The sequence below is a fragment of the Anas platyrhynchos genome, chromosome Z (genome assembly GCF_047663525.1).
Source record: "Anas platyrhynchos isolate ZD024472 breed Pekin duck chromosome Z, IASCAAS_PekinDuck_T2T, whole genome shotgun sequence".
In the NCBI taxonomy this organism is placed as follows: Eukaryota; Metazoa; Chordata; class Aves; order Anseriformes; family Anatidae; genus Anas; species Anas platyrhynchos.
The window spans coordinates 38,665,706-38,685,204 of NC_092621.1; positions in this window are offsets into that span (position 1 = coordinate 38,665,706).

The window sequence follows — 19,499 nt, forward strand, 5'->3', positions numbered from 1 at the left end:
TTGACATGGAGACTGGGAAGGAAGACATCTACTAGAGGTCAGGTGCTTATGAGATTTTGCTTCAAATTGCTCAGGCTTTATTTTCTGCCAGCTAAAGATTTCTTGTTAATGGGGGACTTCTAGTCTTTCAAAAGAAAGGCACAAATTAATGTCTCTTGTTCTACTCCTTCAAAAATTTGTGCATGAAAGTGGTTAACCCCATAGTGTTGCTGTTTTATCTTTAAATTTTAATGTGTTCTTTTATGAAATGAAACAGATATAATATGAATTTGTGATGAAACTAATGGCTTCAACAGAAGTGACATTATGACCGTACAGCTACCCATATTACATTTGAAAGTATAGTTTAGTGCTTTGCCTACCTAGCTGATTCCCCCCCCCCTTTTTTTTCTTTAATGCATATTTTCTTCTGTTTATATCTTCAAAATTCTTACATCATACCTACAAATCTATTTCAGCAGAAAGAATCTATACAAAGAAAATCATCTGAATGCTTCATGATTTTGAATATTTCATGCCTTTAACAATAAGTAGCTGGTTCCCTGCTTCTTCTCTAGTCTACTTCATATCAATTATATAAACTTTTTTTTTTTTTTTTTAACTTTTAAGAGAACCATGAGGATTGCATAGTCCATTAAGATCTCCTATAACTAAACTCGTGACTTTCTGATGCAGTTCCTCCCACCCTTAACCTCCCCAGCTTCAAGTTAAATCAATTCATATATCACCATTCATCATCTTGGAAATCTAGCTTGCAACTGAACTCTCCAATTCTCTCCTCCAGAAATGTGTCAGAATAATTCACACTTGCTTCTATCACTGCCTTTGACAATTTGTTCCATTATTCAGTAACCCCATGCATAAAGAAATTCTGTCTGAACTGCTTATATGTTAATCCTTTCTCTAGCATCAATTCATTATCTGTGTTTTGGAGTAAATTATTATCTCAAACAGTGCCTTAGTGAAAATCCATTCTGCCTTCAGGATCTCACATGGGCCTAATTAAGGCCTTGATCTGTTAAGATCTATCTGTTCTGTGTGTCTGATCTCAGATATTTCAAACTCCTCTTTCACCAGCTAACAAAACACTTTTTATTTTTCATCTTCTATGGGAAAAATGAAAAAGAAACCAAACCAAACAAACAAGCAAACAAATAAAAAGCAACAATAAAAAACAAACCCCACCCTACAATACCAAAAAAGGAGATGGATTCAGTTTAGAGGAGTGTCAGGTCAGCAAGGCAAAACAAAAAGCTCTGAAAAAGCTCTCATGCTTGACCTTGTAGCTCAGGCATATGAGCAGCCTCCTAGCTTGGTTACACTTTCCATTGTCTTGAAGAAAGGAGACTTTCAGGATACTCCACTTATCTGCAGCACTCACTTTCCACTACACAACATTACTGATCTGATAGAAATGCAGATACTTGGTTTCAATTGTGTTAATATTAACAGGACAATATAAAGATTTTGTTATGGCAGATGTGTTGTCTTCCTGCAGTAGCAGAGGTAGCAACTTAGTGTTCTACCCTTCTATTTTCTTCTACAGCTATATATTTTTGAGTTTCATCCAGATGTCAAAACAGTGAACGCTGGGGGTAATGTTATTGTAATAATCAAGCACATGACACAGTTATTGTTGCTTGATGGTCTGCTTACCATTGAATGATCTTCTCTCTATATTTCTTCTGCTCTGGCTCAGTCCTTATTTCCTTAAGTAGCTTGTGCATTACATTGGTTTTGATTCATCATTGCTACATAAGTTGTTTAGAGAGAAATTTTCAGGCCTGGACAATCCATATAAAGACAAAGTTTTTGTGCTGTTTTAATACTGGTGAATGATCAGGCATTTAACATGGATACTATACTTGGTCAGCTTCATGAATTTTGACTTCCCACCTGTTAAACACGTGGCTCCGGGGCTGGTGCCTACGCAGAAATCTTGGGTTTTTCAACCATGGGGCAGTTTACTCAGCACCTGGTCTGATGGCCGTAGACGGGTCCCTATCCTCTAGGGGAAAAAGGATCCTGGGCCAGGAGCTGGCGGGGCTCATTGATAGGGCTTTAAACTAGGTAAGAAGGGGGATGGGGCTGAAGCAAGGATTGTTGGGGCTGTGCCAGGGGGAGCAATGGCAAGGCCGGAGGATAAGGTAAAGGCCCAGCTGAAGTGCATCTACACCAATGCACGCAGCATGGGTAACAAACAGGAGGAGCTGGAAGCCATCGTGCAGTGGGCAGGCTACGACTTGGTTGCCATCACAGAAACGTGGTGGGACCAGTCTCATGACTGGAGTGCTGCGATGCCTGGCTATAGGCTCTTCAGAAGGGACAGGCAGCACAGAAGGGGTGGCGGTGTGGCTCTCTATATTAGAGAGTCTTTCGATGTTGTAGAACTCGAGGCTAGGAATGACAAGATCGAGTCCCTTTGGGTTAGGATCGGCAGGGACAACAAGGCTAGTGTCCTGGTTGGGGTCTGCTATAGACCGCCGAACCAGGATGAGGAGACAGATGAGGAGTTCTACAGGCAGCTGACAGAAGTTGCGAATTCGTCGGCGCTTGTACTCGTGGGGGACTTCAACTTCCCTGACATATCCTGGAAGCACAACACAGCCCAGAGGAAGCAGTCTAGGAGGTTTCTGGAGAAAGTGGAAGATAGCTTCCTGACGCAGCTGATTAGTGAACCTACCAGGGGTGGTGCCCTGCTAGACCTTCTCTTCACAAACAGAGAAGGACTGGTGGAGGATGTGATTGTCGGGAGCTGTCTTGGGCAGAGTGACCACGAAATGGTGGAGTTCACTATTCTTGGCGGGGCCAGGAAGGGAACCAGTAAAACCACTGTATTGGACTTTCGGAGGGCTGACTTTGGGCTGCTCAGGACAATAGTTGGTGGAGTCCCATGGGAGGCGGTTCTGAAGGGCAGAGGGGTCCAGAAAGGCTGGGCGCTCTTTAAGAGGCAAATCCTAATGGCGCAGGAGCGGTCTGTCCCCATGTGCCCAAAGATGAGCCAGCGGGGAAGAAGACCAGCCTGGCTCAACAGAGAATTGTGGCTTGAGCTTAGGAGGAAAAAGAGGGTTTATAATCTTTGGAAAATTGGGCAGGCCACTAAGGAGGACTATAAGGATGTAGCGAGGCTGTGCAGGGACAAGATTAGGAAGGCCAAAGCTCATCTGGAGCTCAATCTGGCTACTGCTGTTAAAGATAACAAAAAACGCTTTTATAAATACATCAACACAAAAAGGAGGACTAGGGAGAATCTCCATCCTTTACTGGATGCGGGGGGAAACTTAGTTACAAGAGATGAGGAAAAAGCAGAGGTGCTTAATGCCTTCTTTGCCTCAGTCTTTAGTGGCAAAACCGGTTGCTCTCTGGATACCCAGTACCCAGAACTGGTGGAAGGGGACGGGGAGCAGGATGTGGCCCTCACCATCCACGAAGAACTGGTTGGTGACCTGCTACGGCACTTGGATGTGCACAAATCGATGGGGCCGGATGGGATCCACCCAAGGGTACTGAGAGAACTGGCAGAGGAGCTGGCCAAGCCCCTATCCATCATTTATCAGCAGTTCTGGCTATCGGGGGAGGTCCCAGCTGACTGGCGACTAGCAAATGTGACGCCCATCTACAAGAAGGGCCGGAGGGCAGACCCGGGGAACTACAGGCCGGTCAGTTTGACCTCAGTACCAGGGAAGCTCATGGAGCAGATCCTCTTGGGAGTCATCATGCGGCACTTGAAGGGCAAGCAGGCGATCAGGCCCAGCCAGCATGGGTTTATGGAAGGCAGGTCCTGCTTGACGAACCTGATCTCCTTCTACGACAAAGTGACGCGCTGGGTGGATGAGGGAAAGGCTGTGGATGTGGTCTACCTTGACTTCAGCAAGGCTTTTGACACCGTCTCCCACAGCATTCTCCTCAAGAAACTGGCTGCTCTTGGCTTGGACTGGCGCACGCTTCGTTGGGTTAGAAACTGGCTGGATAGCCGGGCCCAAAGAGTTGTGGTGAATGGAGCCAAGTCCAGTTGGAGGCCAGTCACTAGTGGCGTCCCCCAGGGCTCGGTGCTGGGGCCGGTCCTCTTTAACATCTTCATCAATGATCTGGATGATGGCATTGAGTGCACCCTCAGTAAGTTTGCAGATGACACCAAGCTAGGTGCGTGTGTCGATCTGCTCGAGGGTAGGAAGGCTCTGCAGGAGGATCTGGATAGGCTGCACCGATGGGCTGAGGTCAACTGTATGAAGTTCAACAAGGCCAAGTGCTGGGTCCTGCACCTGGGGCGCAATAACCCCAAGCAGAACTACAGGCTGGGAGAGGAATGGTTGGAGAGCTGCCAGGCAGAGAAGGACCTGGGAGTGATGGTGGACAGTCGGCTGAATATGAGCCAGCAGTGTGCTCAGGTGGCCAAGAAGGCCAACGGCATCCTGGCTTGTATCAGAAACACTGTGACCAGCAGGGCTAGGGAGGTGATCGTCCCCCTGTACTCGGCTCTGGTGAGGCCGCACCTCGAGTACTGTGTTCAGTTTTGGGCCCCTCGCTACAAGAAGGACATCGAGGTGCTTGAGCGGGTCCAAAGAAGGGCGACGAAGCTGGTGAGGGGCCTGGAGAGCAAGTCCTATGAGGAGCGGCTGAAGGAGCTGGGCTTGTTCAGCCTAGAGAAGAGGAGGCTCAGGGGTGACCTTATTGCTCTGTATAAGTACATTAAAGGAGGCTGTAGAGAGGTGGGGGTTGGCCTGTTCTCCCATGTGCCTGGTGACAGGATGAGGGGGAATGGGCTAAAGTTACGCCAGGGGAGTTTTAGGTTAGATGTTAGGAAGAATTTCTTTACTGAAAGGGTTGTGAGGCACTGGAACGGGCTGCCCAGGGAGGTGGTGGAGTCACCATCCCTGGAAGTCTTCAAAAGACGTTTAGATGTAGAGCTTAGGGATATGGTTTAGTGGGGACTGTTAGTGTTAGGTTAGAGGTTGGACTCGATGATCTTGAGGTCTCTTCCAACCTAGAAATTCTGTGTGAAATTCTGTGTGTGACTTTCTTTCTTGGGTAATGAACATTGTCAGAAATCTCTGCCAATTCTATTTTCTCTCTTTTTATTACACTTAAAGTTTGTACTGTATTTTAAAGATATGAAGCTCAGATTTGTGATGTTATTACAAACATTATGTTATGTTTCAATCTCCTTGCACATTTTGATGTAGCAAAACTTTATAGTGTATTGTGCAATTTTGGACTTGGTTTGATTAGGTAATGAATTGCATTATGTTGATATGCATATGTGATGATGTTGATTTCATCATCCTTTACAGAATCTCTTAGGTAATAGTTCCAAAATTTAACTTTAGGAAAGAAGAAAAGAGGACAATACTCCACAGATCCCTTATCATTACTTTCAATCTGCTATAAAATTTGGTATTATGAACTTTGTTTTTTATCTTAAATTTAAGTTACAATAATATTGAATTATTTTTGGTAAGATTAAAAATGAATAAGATGTCAGAGGGAGTGACATATTTTGATTTGACATTTCATATTCAAAATGGTTTGTTTGTTTGTTTGTTTTTTAAAGCATTCTTTATTCTATTTCTTCCAAAGCTTTTCATGGTACACTTCACCATAAAAGCTGTATTTCTTTCCCTTTTTCTGGGATTGATAACGTGAAGGAACAGCTCACATCAAAATCTCCTTGAAAATAAAAGCATGCCATATTTCCTCATCAAATTATGGTTTTCAACAAGTGCATTTTCTATGAAAATTGTCAGTACAGAATACATAATCAGTTTTTTAAAAAAACAAACAAAACCAAACAAAACCCAGGATACTTTTTTTTTTTATTATTATTATTATTACACCACAAATATATCTTCTATTATGTCCACATCAGCTTGTTCTTCTGTGATTCATTTACTACCACTGCTACCTAAAATATCATCTGTGGGTAGAGATTTTAAGTGTGTAAGAAAAATGAATTCTTACCCTGAAAAAATAAATCTAAAAAATATGTCCCAAATTTCCACCCTAAAATCTCTGTCTGATGTTCAGGATAAGTTAAATAGTAACAGTTTCAGGAAAAAACAAAACAAAACAAAACAAAACAAAAAACAACTGTAGGAGATGGAAGGAAAATAGTTTAATTTTGTTCTTTTTTTTTTTTTTTTTTTTTCATCATTTAAGTTGTTGAATTGTTCATTTAGATCTTAACTAGTTTTATATTCAACATTTACAGTACAGTAACTTAAAGTTTAAAATTAATACATCACTGAGATTTGAAAACCTCATTTTTCATTTAGGAAAAGCTGATATTAATATTGCAACTCTTGCTCAAATTTTCTCTAATGTATACCTAGATGAAAAATTAATCTAGGGTGATTTTCCTCTCTTAAAAGTATCCTAGTTTTATTGAGCTGACTTTTCACAACAAAAAAGAGAGCCTTTCCTACAAGGGCTCCAACTAGTATGGGAACAAACAGATATACTGTGTAATACTGCTCAGTATTTTCATGCCTACTGGAAGAAATAGAATAATAATATAGGCTTGCAGCCTTTGCATTACTTTATGCAAAGTAATTTAATTAAACTTAATTACTTTATATTTTATACCTGCAAATCTGAATATGCGTTCTTGTTTTCCTTGGCGCATGGGCAAGTTCTGATAGACCACCTCACCCCACTACTACTGCTGATAGCTGCCAAATTACAAGTGTAGATAGCTTGAGTGCATGTGATAGATGGATAGATGATGGGGTTCCCTAATGACCATTATTTATTTTTTTCAGTTAATTGCATTTTAAACATTTGCAAAACTTCCTGATTTTTTTTTTATTATTTTATTTTTAATTATTGTTATTTTTAATGTATCACTTTCTGTTTGGGTCTACATAAACGGATAGATGGATAAAGGATGGACATACACTTATGTAAATCTTCATTTGATGTATACGTTTTCACCATACTACTCTCTAATATTTGATATTTGTGCTAAGCTGATTTGTTTCTCTTAATCCTTTTGTGAAGCTCCTTATTCAGCAATATACTGTTGGCCTTTTTATTCCTGCTGTGCCTATTATTAAATAGCACTTGGTTTTGCACACATATATTTTTCTTCTAACACTCTGTTTTCCTTAATGATTGTTCTCTTCTGCATTTTTGTATTTCTGATTTCATCCAGGTTGTTTTACAATCTGTTTTATGGTCATTGTATAACATTGTCAAAAGATCATAGACTCAAATTTTTTAAAGCAAACAAACAAATAAAAAACAAAACAAAAAAAAAAAAAAACACACAAAACAGACCATTTCATACAAATTTTGGTAAAAATAAACCAACAAAGATTATTTAATCTTCTATTCTAAATATTCAATTTTCAAACTCCTTTTACAATTTGTCCATTATACCCAGAGACAAGGCAAAGACACCTACTTAGGCACAGACACATGTACAGGTTCACAAATACCAATAAGCACAAGCTGAAAAAAAAAATAGATTTCAGTGAAAATACAAGCATGCTGAAGCAGATGGACAAAACCTTGGATCTGTGGTAAATCACACCCTTCTTCTTCCTTCCATTAGGCCCCTGATTCATTTACAGAAAGGTGGAAAAACTTCTTGGAAGCAGGAGCTGTGAGAATGGTGTGCAAGGTCTAGATCATTGTCTGCTTGCCAGAAACACTTTATACACCTACTTCACAGTTGTTAATCACTTATGGTCTTATTTGACTAGAGCACATCAAGGAAGATAAGGAAATAAAGCCTCTCTATTGCTATGATTAGGAATTATGACAGAATTGTGACCACAAAAAGCACATTTCTTTTTCAATTTGTTTTATTGATGACTTCTGTCTGAACCTTCTGGTGGTCAATGCACAGCTGTGACATATTCTAAACACAATTTTAGCATAGTTACACTCCCCAACTAAGTTACAATTCAATTTCTACAAAACACTCTCCACAGGCACTCTTTCAGATAATATCTCCATGCTTAACCTGACACAATGCTTTTGTTGCTGATTTTTCTTTCCAAGCTATTTTAGAATTTTCTTCTCAAACACAGCCTCAGATTTTGTCTGTTTCTGCACATCAGATTAGGCAAGGGTATAAAAGAAAGTTGAAAACTGTATCTTGGCTACACAAAGTAGATGAGAATAATATTCATACTCCTGCTCTCCACTGTTACCTTCCTGCTTTTTTTTTGCAGAGTAAAATCAGTTTGCAGTCCAAAGATCTGTCCTTGCAAGGTGCAGAACACCTTTGGCTGTCAGCAGTCAGCCTTACAGGACTTCATAATATATGCTGAGCACCACCAGGCTGGACTCCTGCAGATCTGTGAAGAAATAATAATTTTCTTCCCATATTAGTTTCCTTCCCAAATGTTTTCATTTCTTGCTTACATTTTATTTTATTTTATTTTATTTTATTTTATTTTATTTTATTTTATTTTATTTTATTTTATTTTATTTTATTTTATTTTATTTTATTTTATTTTATTTTATTTTATTTTATTTTATTTTAATTCACAAAACAAATGATAATTACAGGCAAAGAAATGAAAATCAAGCACACATATACAAAAAACAGGAAGTACAAAATGTATGCCATCCTGTAACCAGCCTTGTAGTGCAGCAGACATTAACATTAGTATTCAGATCTATGGAACAGAATGTTATTATTAAAGCAACTGAGGAGTTTTTAATATTATAAATATGTATGACTTTGTAGAACAGTAAGGAAATATATTCTGCTCAAAGTTCTCTTAATGCTGAATATTTTAATAAAACTTACAGCATTTTTGTACAAGTACTATAAATTATCCACTTTAAAATTAGATAAAGACTATCTGAGAAATAATTATGGCTATATGTTCATTAGATCTGAATTGGAGGACTGAGAGATAAGGGCATTAGGTCAAGTCTTTCAATCTGCTTCCAGATATTCATTTCTACTATAATGCCTATAAGCATATTATGGCAACAGAATCTCAATGTTTAGAGAATTCTAATTCATTCCCACTCTCTGACTGTGAGACTGTCATTCTTAGATAGTGCATTCAAAAAAACACAAACACAGAGTTTAAGCATATTCAGCTGATGTGTTCCTTTCCCTTCCCCCTGCTTTGCCTCACCTCCTGCATACTGAAGCCAATCATCATGCAAGACTTTACCAAGCAGATAGTAAATGTTGATTCAGACTGCAGTATTTACTTAATAATGGCATTGCTTTATCCTTGCTTTTAAGTTAATCACAAACAATCCTCCACCAATCCTTGCCAGGAAGCCTCCCTTAAGTCCATTGCAAATCATAGACATAATCTGTGTAAATAATTAATCTGCCTGAATCTTATTCCAGCAACACCTGCACCAACACTGATTACCAGATGTGTAATTGCATTTTGCTTGTATTGAAATGGATTTACCTCTGCTTTTTGTAGTTGAGAGTGCCTCACCTACCTTGTGATCTAGGGCAGCATTTCTTTACTTTTGTTCCCTGATGTGAATGAGTACTGAGATGAGCCAAGGTGAGGTCAAACCAGGAGGATAAATCTTGGCCAGTTTCCTCTGAAGTCAAAAGTCAGTGTGTAGATTGACAAGGGCAAAATAAATTTCTAACAATAACAATAGCAACAACAACAATAACAACAAAAACACCACCACCACCAAAAACAACAACAACATCACCATCATCATCATCATCATCAACAACAACAACAATAATAATAATAGTGTGATTCAACCCCAAAGTGCTTCCAATTGGTGCAGAAATAACCACATAAAGTGGATTCATTCAAAGATTCTATGAAAACATACAGGTATGATCTCTTGATTAATGGCTGGTATGGAAATAAAGTTTTTAAGAGTCTTCTTTCTACCATAGAATCATAGAATCATAGAATCTCCTGAGTTGGAAGAGACCCATATGGATCATCAAGGCCAACTCCTGGCACCACACAGGTCTGCCCAAAAGTTTAGACCATGTGACTAAGTGCAGTCCAATCACTTCTTAAATTCAGGCAGGCTTGGTGCAGTGACTACTTTGCTGGGGAGCCTGTTCCAGTGTGCAACCACCCTCTCGGTGAAGAACCTCTTCCTGATGTCCAGCCTAAACTTCCCCTGCCTCAGCTTAACACCATTCTTGCGGGTTCTATCACCGGTGTTTACAGAGAAAAGGTCACCTGTCTCTCCACTTCCCCTTGCGAGGGAGTTGTAGAGTGTGATGAGGTCCTCCCTCAGCCTCCTCTTCTCCAGGCTGAATAGGCCCCATGACCTCAGCTGCTCCTCATATGTCTTCCCCTCTAGGCCCTTCACCATCTTTGTCGCCCTCCTCTGGACCCTCTCCAACAGTTTAATGTAATTTTTGTACTGTGGTGCCCAGAACTGCACACAGTGCTTGAGGTGGGGCCGCACCAGCGCAGAGTAGAGCGGGACAATCACCTCCCTTGACCTACTAGCGATGCCGTGCTTGATGCACCCCAGGATATGATTGGCCCTCCTGGCTGCCAGGCACACTGCTGGCTCATATTCAACTTGCTGTCAACCACAATCCCCAGTTCCCTCTCTGTGGGGATGCTCTCCAATGTCTTGTCACCCAGTCTGTATGTATAGCCAGGGTTGTCCCATCCCAGGTGCAGGACCCGGCACTTTCTTTTGTTAAACTTCATGTGGTTGATGATCACCTAGCTCTCCAATCTGTACAGGTCTGCAAGGCCTTTCCACCCTCACCCGAGTCCACAACTCCTCCAAGTCTGAGGTCGTAGGCAAATTTGCTCAAAACACCTTCTAGTTCTACATACAAATCATTTATGAAAATATTGAAGAGGACTGGCCCTAAAAAGGAACCTTGAGGGACCCCATTAGTGATGATCCGCCAGCCAGATGTGGCCCCATTTATCACAATACTTTGAGCCCTACCCATCAACCGATTGTTCACCCATCATATGACGTTTTTGTTAAAATGTATGCTGGACATTTTGTCCAGTAGGATCCTATGGGAAACCATGTCAAAATCACAGAATCACAGAATTGTCTAGGTTGGAAGAGACCTCAAGATCATCGAGTCCTACCTCTGACCTAACATGAACAAGTCCTCCACTAAACCATTTCGCTAAGTTCAACATCTAAACGCCTTTTTTTAGAGACCTCCAGCAATGGTGACTCCACCACTTCCCTGGGCAGCCCATTCCAATGCCTAACAACCCTCTCAGTAAAGAAGTTCTTCCTAATATACAGCCTGAAATGCCCCTGATGCAACTTTAGCCCACCCCCCTTGTCCTGTCACCAGGCACGTGGGAGAATAGACCAAACCCCACCTCGCTACAGCCTCCTTTAAGGTACCTGTAGAGAGCGATAATGTCTCCCCTGAGCCTCCTTTTCTCCAGGTTGAACAAACGCAGCTCCCTCAGCCGCTCCTTGTAGGACTTGTTCTCCAGGCCCCTCACCAGCTTCGTCGCCCTTCTCTGGAGTCGCTCGAGCACATCAATGTCCTTCTTGTAGCAAGGGGCCCAAAACTGAACACGGTACTCGAGGTGCAGCCTCACCAGAGCTGAGTACAGGGGGACAATCACTTCACTAGACCTGCTGGCCACACTGCTTCTTATGCAAGCCAGGATGCTGTTGGCCTTCTTGGCCACCTGAGCACACTGCTGGCTCATATTCAGCCGACTATCAACCATCACTCCCAGGTCCTTCTCCGCCTGGCAGCTTTCTAACCACTCTGCTCCCAGCCTGTAGTTCTGCTTGGGGTTATTGTGCCCCAGGTGCAGGACCCAGCACTTGGCCTTGTTGAACTTCATACAGTTGACCTCAGCCCTTCCATCCTGCCTATCCAGATCCTCCTGCAGAGCCTTCCTACCCTTGAGCAGATAGATACACGCATCTAACTTGGTGTCATCTGCGAACTTATTGAGGGTGCACTTCATCCCCTCATCCAGATCATCAATAAGGATATTAAAGAGGACCAGCCCCAATACCGAGCCCTGGGGGACTCCACTAGTGACTGGCCTCCAACTGGATTTGGCTCCATTTACCATGACTCTTAGGGCCCGGCAATCCAGCCAGTTTTTAACCCAACAAAACGTACGCCAGTCCAAGCCATGAGCAGACAGTTTCTTGAGGAGAATGCTGTGGGAAATGGTGTCAAAAGCCTTACTAAAGTCAAGGTAGACTACATCCAAAGCCTTTCCCTCACCCACCAAGCATGTCACTTTGTCAGAAGGAGCTCAGGTTCGTCAAGCAGGACCTGCCTTTCATAAATCCATGATGACTGGGCCTGATCACCTGGTTGCCCTGTAAGTGCCATGTGATGACACTCAAGATAATCTGCTGCATGAGTTTCCCTGGCACTGAGGTCAAACTGACATGCCTATAGTTTCCTGGGTCTGCCCCCTGGCCCTTCTTTTAGATGCACATCACATTTGCTAGCCACCAGTCGACTGGGACCTACCCTGATAGCCAGGACTGCTAATAAATGATGGGAAGTGGCTTGGCCAGCTCCTCCGCAGGCGGGGCAGGAGGCCGGCGTGGCTGACCAGGAACATTCTGATGGAGATTAGGCGGAAACAGAGAGTGTTTCGCTACTGGAAGGAGGGCAAGGTGTCATGGAAAGAATACAGGGATGCTGTTTGTGTTTGTAGGGAGAAAATTCGTGTGGCTAAAGCACACCTAGAGTTGAAGCTGGCTGTGTCTGTGAGAGAAAATAAAAAGGGTTTTTTTAGATATGTGAATGGAAAAAGGAGAACTAAAGAATACATAGGGCCGCTCCTTTATAGTGAAGGTCTCCTCACAGACAATGACATAGGCAAAGCAGAGACGCTTAACGCCTTCTTTGCCTCCGTCTTGCACACTGGAACAGGCTCCCCAGGGAAGTGGTCACTGCACCGAGCCTGTCTGAATTTAAGAAGAGATTGGACTGTGCACTTAGTCACATGGTCTGAACTTTTGGGTAGACCTGTGCGGTGTCAAGAGTTGGACTTGATGATCCTTGAGGGTCCCTTCCAACTCAGGATATTCTATGATTCTATGATTCTTTCAGTATCCTTGGGTAGATCCCATCTGGCCCTTTCAACTTGTGTACATCCAAGTGCCGTAGCAGGTCTCTAACCATTTCCTCATGGATAGTGAGGGCCACATTCTGCTCCCCATCCCCTTCCACCAGTTCAGGGTACTGGGTATCCAGACAGCAACTGGTTTTGCCACTAAAGACTGACGCAAAGAAGGCATTAAGTATCTCCGCCTTTCCCTCGTCTTTTGTAACTAATTTCCCCCCTGCATCCAGTAAAGGCTAGAGATTCTCCTTAGTCCTCCATTTTGCATTAATGTATTTGTAAAAACATTTTTTGTTGTCTTTGATGGCAGTCGCCAGATTGAGCTCCAGATGAGCTTTGGCCTTTCTAATTTTGTCCCTGCACTGCCTCGCAACATCCTTATAGTCCTCCTGAGTGGCCTGCCCTCTTTTCCAAAGATTGTAAACCCTCTTTTTCCTGCTAAGCTCAAGCCACAATTCTCTGTTCAGCCAGGCCAGTCTTCTTCCCCGCCGGCTCATCTTTGGGCATGTGGGGGCAGACCGCTCCTGCGTCATTATGATTTCCTTCTTGAAGAGTGCCCAGCCTTTCTGGACTCCTCTGCCCTTCTGATCTGCCTCCCAAGGGACTCTACCAACCAGTGTCCTGAACAGTTCAAAGTCAGCCTTCCGGAAAAAAAAAAGCTTTGCTGAAGCCCAAAAAGATCACATCAGCTGGTTTCTCTTGATCAACTAGATGGGTGATCTTATCATAAAAGGAGATCAAATTTGTCAAACAGGACCTACCCCTCCTATATATGAACCCATGGTGGCTGGGACCAATGACTACATTGTCCCCCAGGTGCACTTCAATAAATTCAAGGATTATCTTCTCCATAATCTTACCAGGCACTGACATGAGATCGACAGGCCTGTAATTGCTAGGGTCTTCCTTCTTACCCTTCTTGAAAACTGGGACCATATTTGCCAGCTTCCAGTCTACTGGGACCTCTCCAGATACCCAAGATTGTTGAAAAATAATTGAGAGAGGTCCCGTGATGACATTGGCCAGCTCTTTAAGCACCCTGGGATGTATCCCATGGACTTGTATGGATCCAGGTGGAGCAACAAATCCCGTACACATTCAGGATTGGTTGGGAGTTTGTCATTCCCACCTTCATGGTCCTCCAGCTCAGGACACCCTGGGTCCCAAAGCCCATCATCAGCATTGAAGACAGAGGCGAAGAAGGCATTCAATGTATTTGCTTTGTCTATGTCATTGTCTTTGAGACCTTTCCCATCAAGTAGTGGACCTATGTTTTCTTTGGTTCTCTTTTTTTCTGTTCACTGAAACATGTTCACAGTACGTGTTCACATGTATCATCTCACTTCATCATTCAAATGGCTGAGATTAATCCTGACAAAACACACTTGAGACATATATGTATATACATATATACATACTCATAATATATATATATGCACATGGCATAATATATATACATGCTCATGTACAAGCAAAGGGCCAGCACAATGTCTAGTGGTGTTCTTCACTCATTTCAGACCTGTTTAAAATTTGACCTTTAACCTTGACCTATAGTCATGCATTGTACTTAAATGTCTCTGTTACAACAACTTAGATGTTTTGTGTTGTGGAGGTCCAGTACTTTGAAGTACACTACAGTAATGAACAATTAAAGATTTCAGCTGCAAAAGGTTAAAGAAAAAAAAAGAAAATCATTCTGCTCACTAGAAGCTAATATTCTTTTTATAAGCCTTTAAAGACTTTATAAGTATTTTTATAATAAAATAATACATAATCTACATAATACATAATATAAATAATATACATAATATGTAATATACATAATACACATAATACATAATACATAATAAATATCCCTTCCCTTCCCTTCCCTTCCCTTCCCTTCCCTTCCCTTCCCTTCCCTTCCCTTCCCTTCCCTTCCCTTCCCTTCCCTTCCCTTCCCTTCCCTTCCCTTCCCTTCCCTTCCCTTCCCTTCCCTTCCCTTCCCTTCCCTTCCCTTCCCTTCCCTTCCCTTCCCTTCCCTTCCCTTCCCTTCCCTTCCCTTCCCTTCCCTTCCCTTCCCTTCCCTTCCCTTCCCTTCCCTTCCCTTCCCTTCCCTTCCCTTCCCTTCCCTTCCCTTCCCTTCCCTCCCCCCCCCCCCTTTTTTTTTTTCCTATTTCTTTTCTTCCTTTTCCCTAAACCATCTGGTCTGATGGTTTAACAGCTCTGAAAACTGCTGACGATTTTTTTTTGAAAGACAGGAGCACAGTAAAGCATGTTTGCTTTTATATTACCACAGATTTTCTCTGCAGTACTTTTGTCTGCAATCATGATTTGAAAATTAACAAAAACAAGCAAACAAGCACCCTGACTTTTCAATTTATTTATTTATTTTTTTCATACTCATACATTAGTATCTGGGGCCAATCTGGTAGTTAAATATATATATTTTTTCTCTTTCTTAAAGCTTTGAAGATGTATTATATAATATTAGTGGTTTTTTTTTGTTTTTTTTTGTTTTTTTTTTTTTTTTGCTATTTCATGTAATTGCAGAAATGAGTGTCTTAACCTAAGCAGACTCTTAAACATAATAACTTAAATGAGACAATGTCATAAAATGGATAAATAAAATGAATATATTTATCTTCAGCACAAACTTTACAGATGACCTTACCGATCATGTCCTTAGAGGAAGGCAGACCAAAACAATCTAATTTAGTTAGCAGGATTAAAAATCATAGAATCACAGAATACTCTAAGTTGGAAGGGACCCATAAGGATCATCGAGTCCATCTAAACCAACAACATAAACTAAAAAAGATGAAACATATGGTCAGGCAAGAGCACCATTAAACCATATCTGGCAATGATGCAGGTGGTGAGGGAGAGAATATCATATTCTTCCAACATACCTGGCAGATGTCAACAAGAAGTATCATACAGCTGAGACAAGCAAGTCCAGGAGATTTCTGAAGCACCTTAATGATAACTAATGATAAAGTATGTTAACATGAAAAGGACAAGAACAAATGTTGGTCTGATACTTGATGAGGATGAACACCTAACAAATAGGGTCACAGACAAGGCAGAGACATTTAATGCATTTTTCACCTCTGCCTTCAGCAACAGTGATGAGCTCTGTGACCCCAGCTGCCCTGAGTTGAAGAACCATAACTGTGGGAATGATAAACTGTTAACCTCAGACTTGTGCAGGATTTGCTGCTTCACTGGATGTATACAAATCCATGCGACCTGGCAGGTTTCATTCTAGAATACTCAGAGATCTGGCTGATACCGTTGTGGAATCTTCCTATTTTTCAACAGTTTTGGGAATATGGAGAGGTCCCAATTGACTGGAAGCTGGTAAATGTGGTCCCAGTTTTCAAGAAGGGAAAGAAAGAACATCCTGACAATTACAGGCCTGTCAGTCTCACTTCAGCTACAGTCATCGATTTGGCTACCCAGACAGAAGTCTTGGGGAAACATGTGGTCATCCAGGTCTTTGGCTGCAGGGTCTGCCTGAGTCTTCTGTTGGTGTCTGACAGCAGCAGCAGTGGGTATGCCTGTGGAGGTGTTCCCATGTTGAAGTACTGCTGAGCCTGGTGGCAAAGCTTTGGGAGGAGGTGAATAGGCTGAGGAGCATCAGGGAGTCAGAGAGGGTAATTGACTGCTGGAAGCATACTTTACCCTCCCCGAGACAGACTCATGAGCCAGCCACCACACAAGAGACAAAGGTTCCCCCATCCCACCAGGCAGGTGGGAATGGAAGCAGCTTTCTACTTGAGGTGGTAGGTGAGTCCCCTCCCTGGCCACCTCACCTTCTCATCTACCCTTATATGCCAGGTACGAGGCTCTAGAACATGACAGTCAAAACAACATGCAGACAAAAGTCCATTCGGTTGGAAGGGATACCTAAGGCAAGGTAACCTTTCCCTGCATTTCTACATCTTCTGTCAAGAAAAAAAGAAGGGTTATTGTCATAGGGGACTCCCTTCTGAAAGAGGCTGAAGGTCCAATATGCTGTCTGGACCCAACCCACAGGGAACTCTGCTGCTTTCCTGGGGCTTGGGTAAGAGACACTGACAGATAAGTCACTCATCTGGTATGGCCTTCTGACTACTATCCGTTACTGTTTTTTCAAGCTGGTAATGATGAGATAGCAAGGAGAAGTGCAAAGGCAATCAAAAGGAACTTTAAAGCTTTGGGGTGACTGGTTAAAGTATCAGGGGCACACGTTGTGTTTGCCTCTGTCCTTCTGGTAGGAGGGATCAACCTCAAAATGCAGACTCAACTCATAAATATGTGTCTCTGAGACTGGTGCCACCAGCAGAACTTTGGGTTTCTTGATCATGGGAAGATCTACATGACACCAGGTCTGCTGACACCAGATAGGATACACCATTTTCAGATGGGGAAAAGGATTTATGCACAGGAGTTTGCAGGGCTGATCAATAGGGCTTTGAACTAGAGTCAAAGGGGGAAAGGCATAAAACCAGGCCTGTTGGTGAGAAGCTAAGGGATGGCATGCCAGAATTAGAAGGACTTTGTGTTAGTGAGGTCCTTCGGTCTGCTCCACGAGGTGTTGTGTACAGTGAGGTGCCTTTGAAGTGCTTCTACAAAAAAAACACACATGTGGTATGAGGAATAAACTGGATGAGCTAGAAGTCTTGGTCCACTCCCAGAGCTATGATAGTGTTGGCATAAGCAAAACCTGCTGGGATGAAACCTGTGACTGGTGTGTTGCAAAAGATGGTTACAGACTCCTCAGGAGGGACAGGCAGGGCAGGCAAGAAGGTGGGGTGGTGCTGCACGTAAAGGAGGGGTTGGACTGTGTGGAGCTTACAGATGGCAAAGTTAGTGATGACAAAGTTGAGAGCCCCGTGGTAAGGATTAAGGGACAAACAAATAAAGAGGATGTTGTTGTGGGAGTCTATTACAGACCACCTGGTCAGGATGACAACACCAATGAATTATCTTTGAGGAACAGAGATACCTCAAGATCAACTGCCCTTGCCCTTATAGGGGACTTCAACTTACCAGATGTCAACTCTGAATATCATACAGCTGACACAAGCAGGTCCAGGAGGTACCTACAGCACCTCGATGATAACATCTTGGTGTAGGTACTAAAAGAGACAACTAGGAAAGGTTCCCTCCTAGATCTGTTGCTGGAGAAAAGAGAGGATTCTTGTGGGGGATGTGGCAACTGGCAGCTGTCTTGGTCATAGTGACCATGAAGCAGTTGAGTTTAAAATTCTTGGTGACAGGAGGAAAAAATGCCACCAAAACTTCAGCTCTGGATATGGGGAGAGCAGACTTCAGGCTGTTCAGTGAACTAGTTAGTAAGGTCTCCTGGGAAACTGCTTTTGAAGGCGTTGGCATTCATCAGTGCTGGTCAGTCTGTAATCACTGTCTCCCAAAAGCAAAGGATCAGGCAAATCCAATATATCAGAAATCAAGCAGGGCAGAGGACCAGCTTGGCTGACCAGGGATTTCTTCTGGAGCTTAGGCATAAAAAGAAAATGCATGGATGCTGGAGGCAGGGTCAGGCAATGTGGAAGGACTACAGGGACGCCGTTTGTCTTTGTAAGGAGAAAATTTGTGCAGCCAAAGCTCAGTTAGAGTTGAAGTTGGCCAAGTGTGTGGGAGACAATAGAAAGGGATTTATAAAATATGTGAATAGAAAAAGGAGGACCGGAGGAAACAGAAGAGGGGGTCGTCATCTCACAGACAAGGACATAGGAAAAGCAGAGATGTTTAATGCCTTCTTTGCCTCTGTCTTCAATGCTGATGATGGGCTTCAGGACCATGGGTGCCCTGAACTGGAGGACCATGATGGTGGGAAAAATAGACTCCCAACTGACCCTGAATGTGTGTGAGGGATCTGTTGCTCCACATGGATCCATACAAGTCCATGGGTCTGGATGGGATCCATCCCAGGGTGCCCAGAGAGCTGGCTGATGTCATCGCGGGACCTCTCTCAATTATTTTTCAACAGTCTTGGTAAGTGGGAGAGGTGCCTGTTGACTAGAAGCTGGCAAATGTGCCAATTTTCAAGGAGGGCAAGAAAGAAAACCTTGGTTAACTACACTATCCTGGGAGTTATTGAAACTCATGTGGGGGAAAATACAGTCATAAGTCCCAACTAACATAGGTTCACAAGAGGTAGGTCCTGTTTACCAAATTTAATTTCCTTTTATGATATGATCAACCATCTTGTCAATTAAAGGATGCTGGTTGATATAGTCTTTGGATTTCAGTGAAGTTTTTGATACAGTTTCTCATAGGATCCTTCTGGACAACATGTCCTTCATACAGCTAGATAAAAACATAGTACATAATATGATGGGTGAACAATTGGATGATGGGTCGGGTCCTAAGGGTTATGGTAAATCGAGTTACATCAGTCTGGGGGCCAATCGCTAATGGGGTCCCCAAGGACTCCATTTTAGGACAGTTCTTTTCAATGTTTTCATAAATGATTTGGATGTAGGACTAGACGGT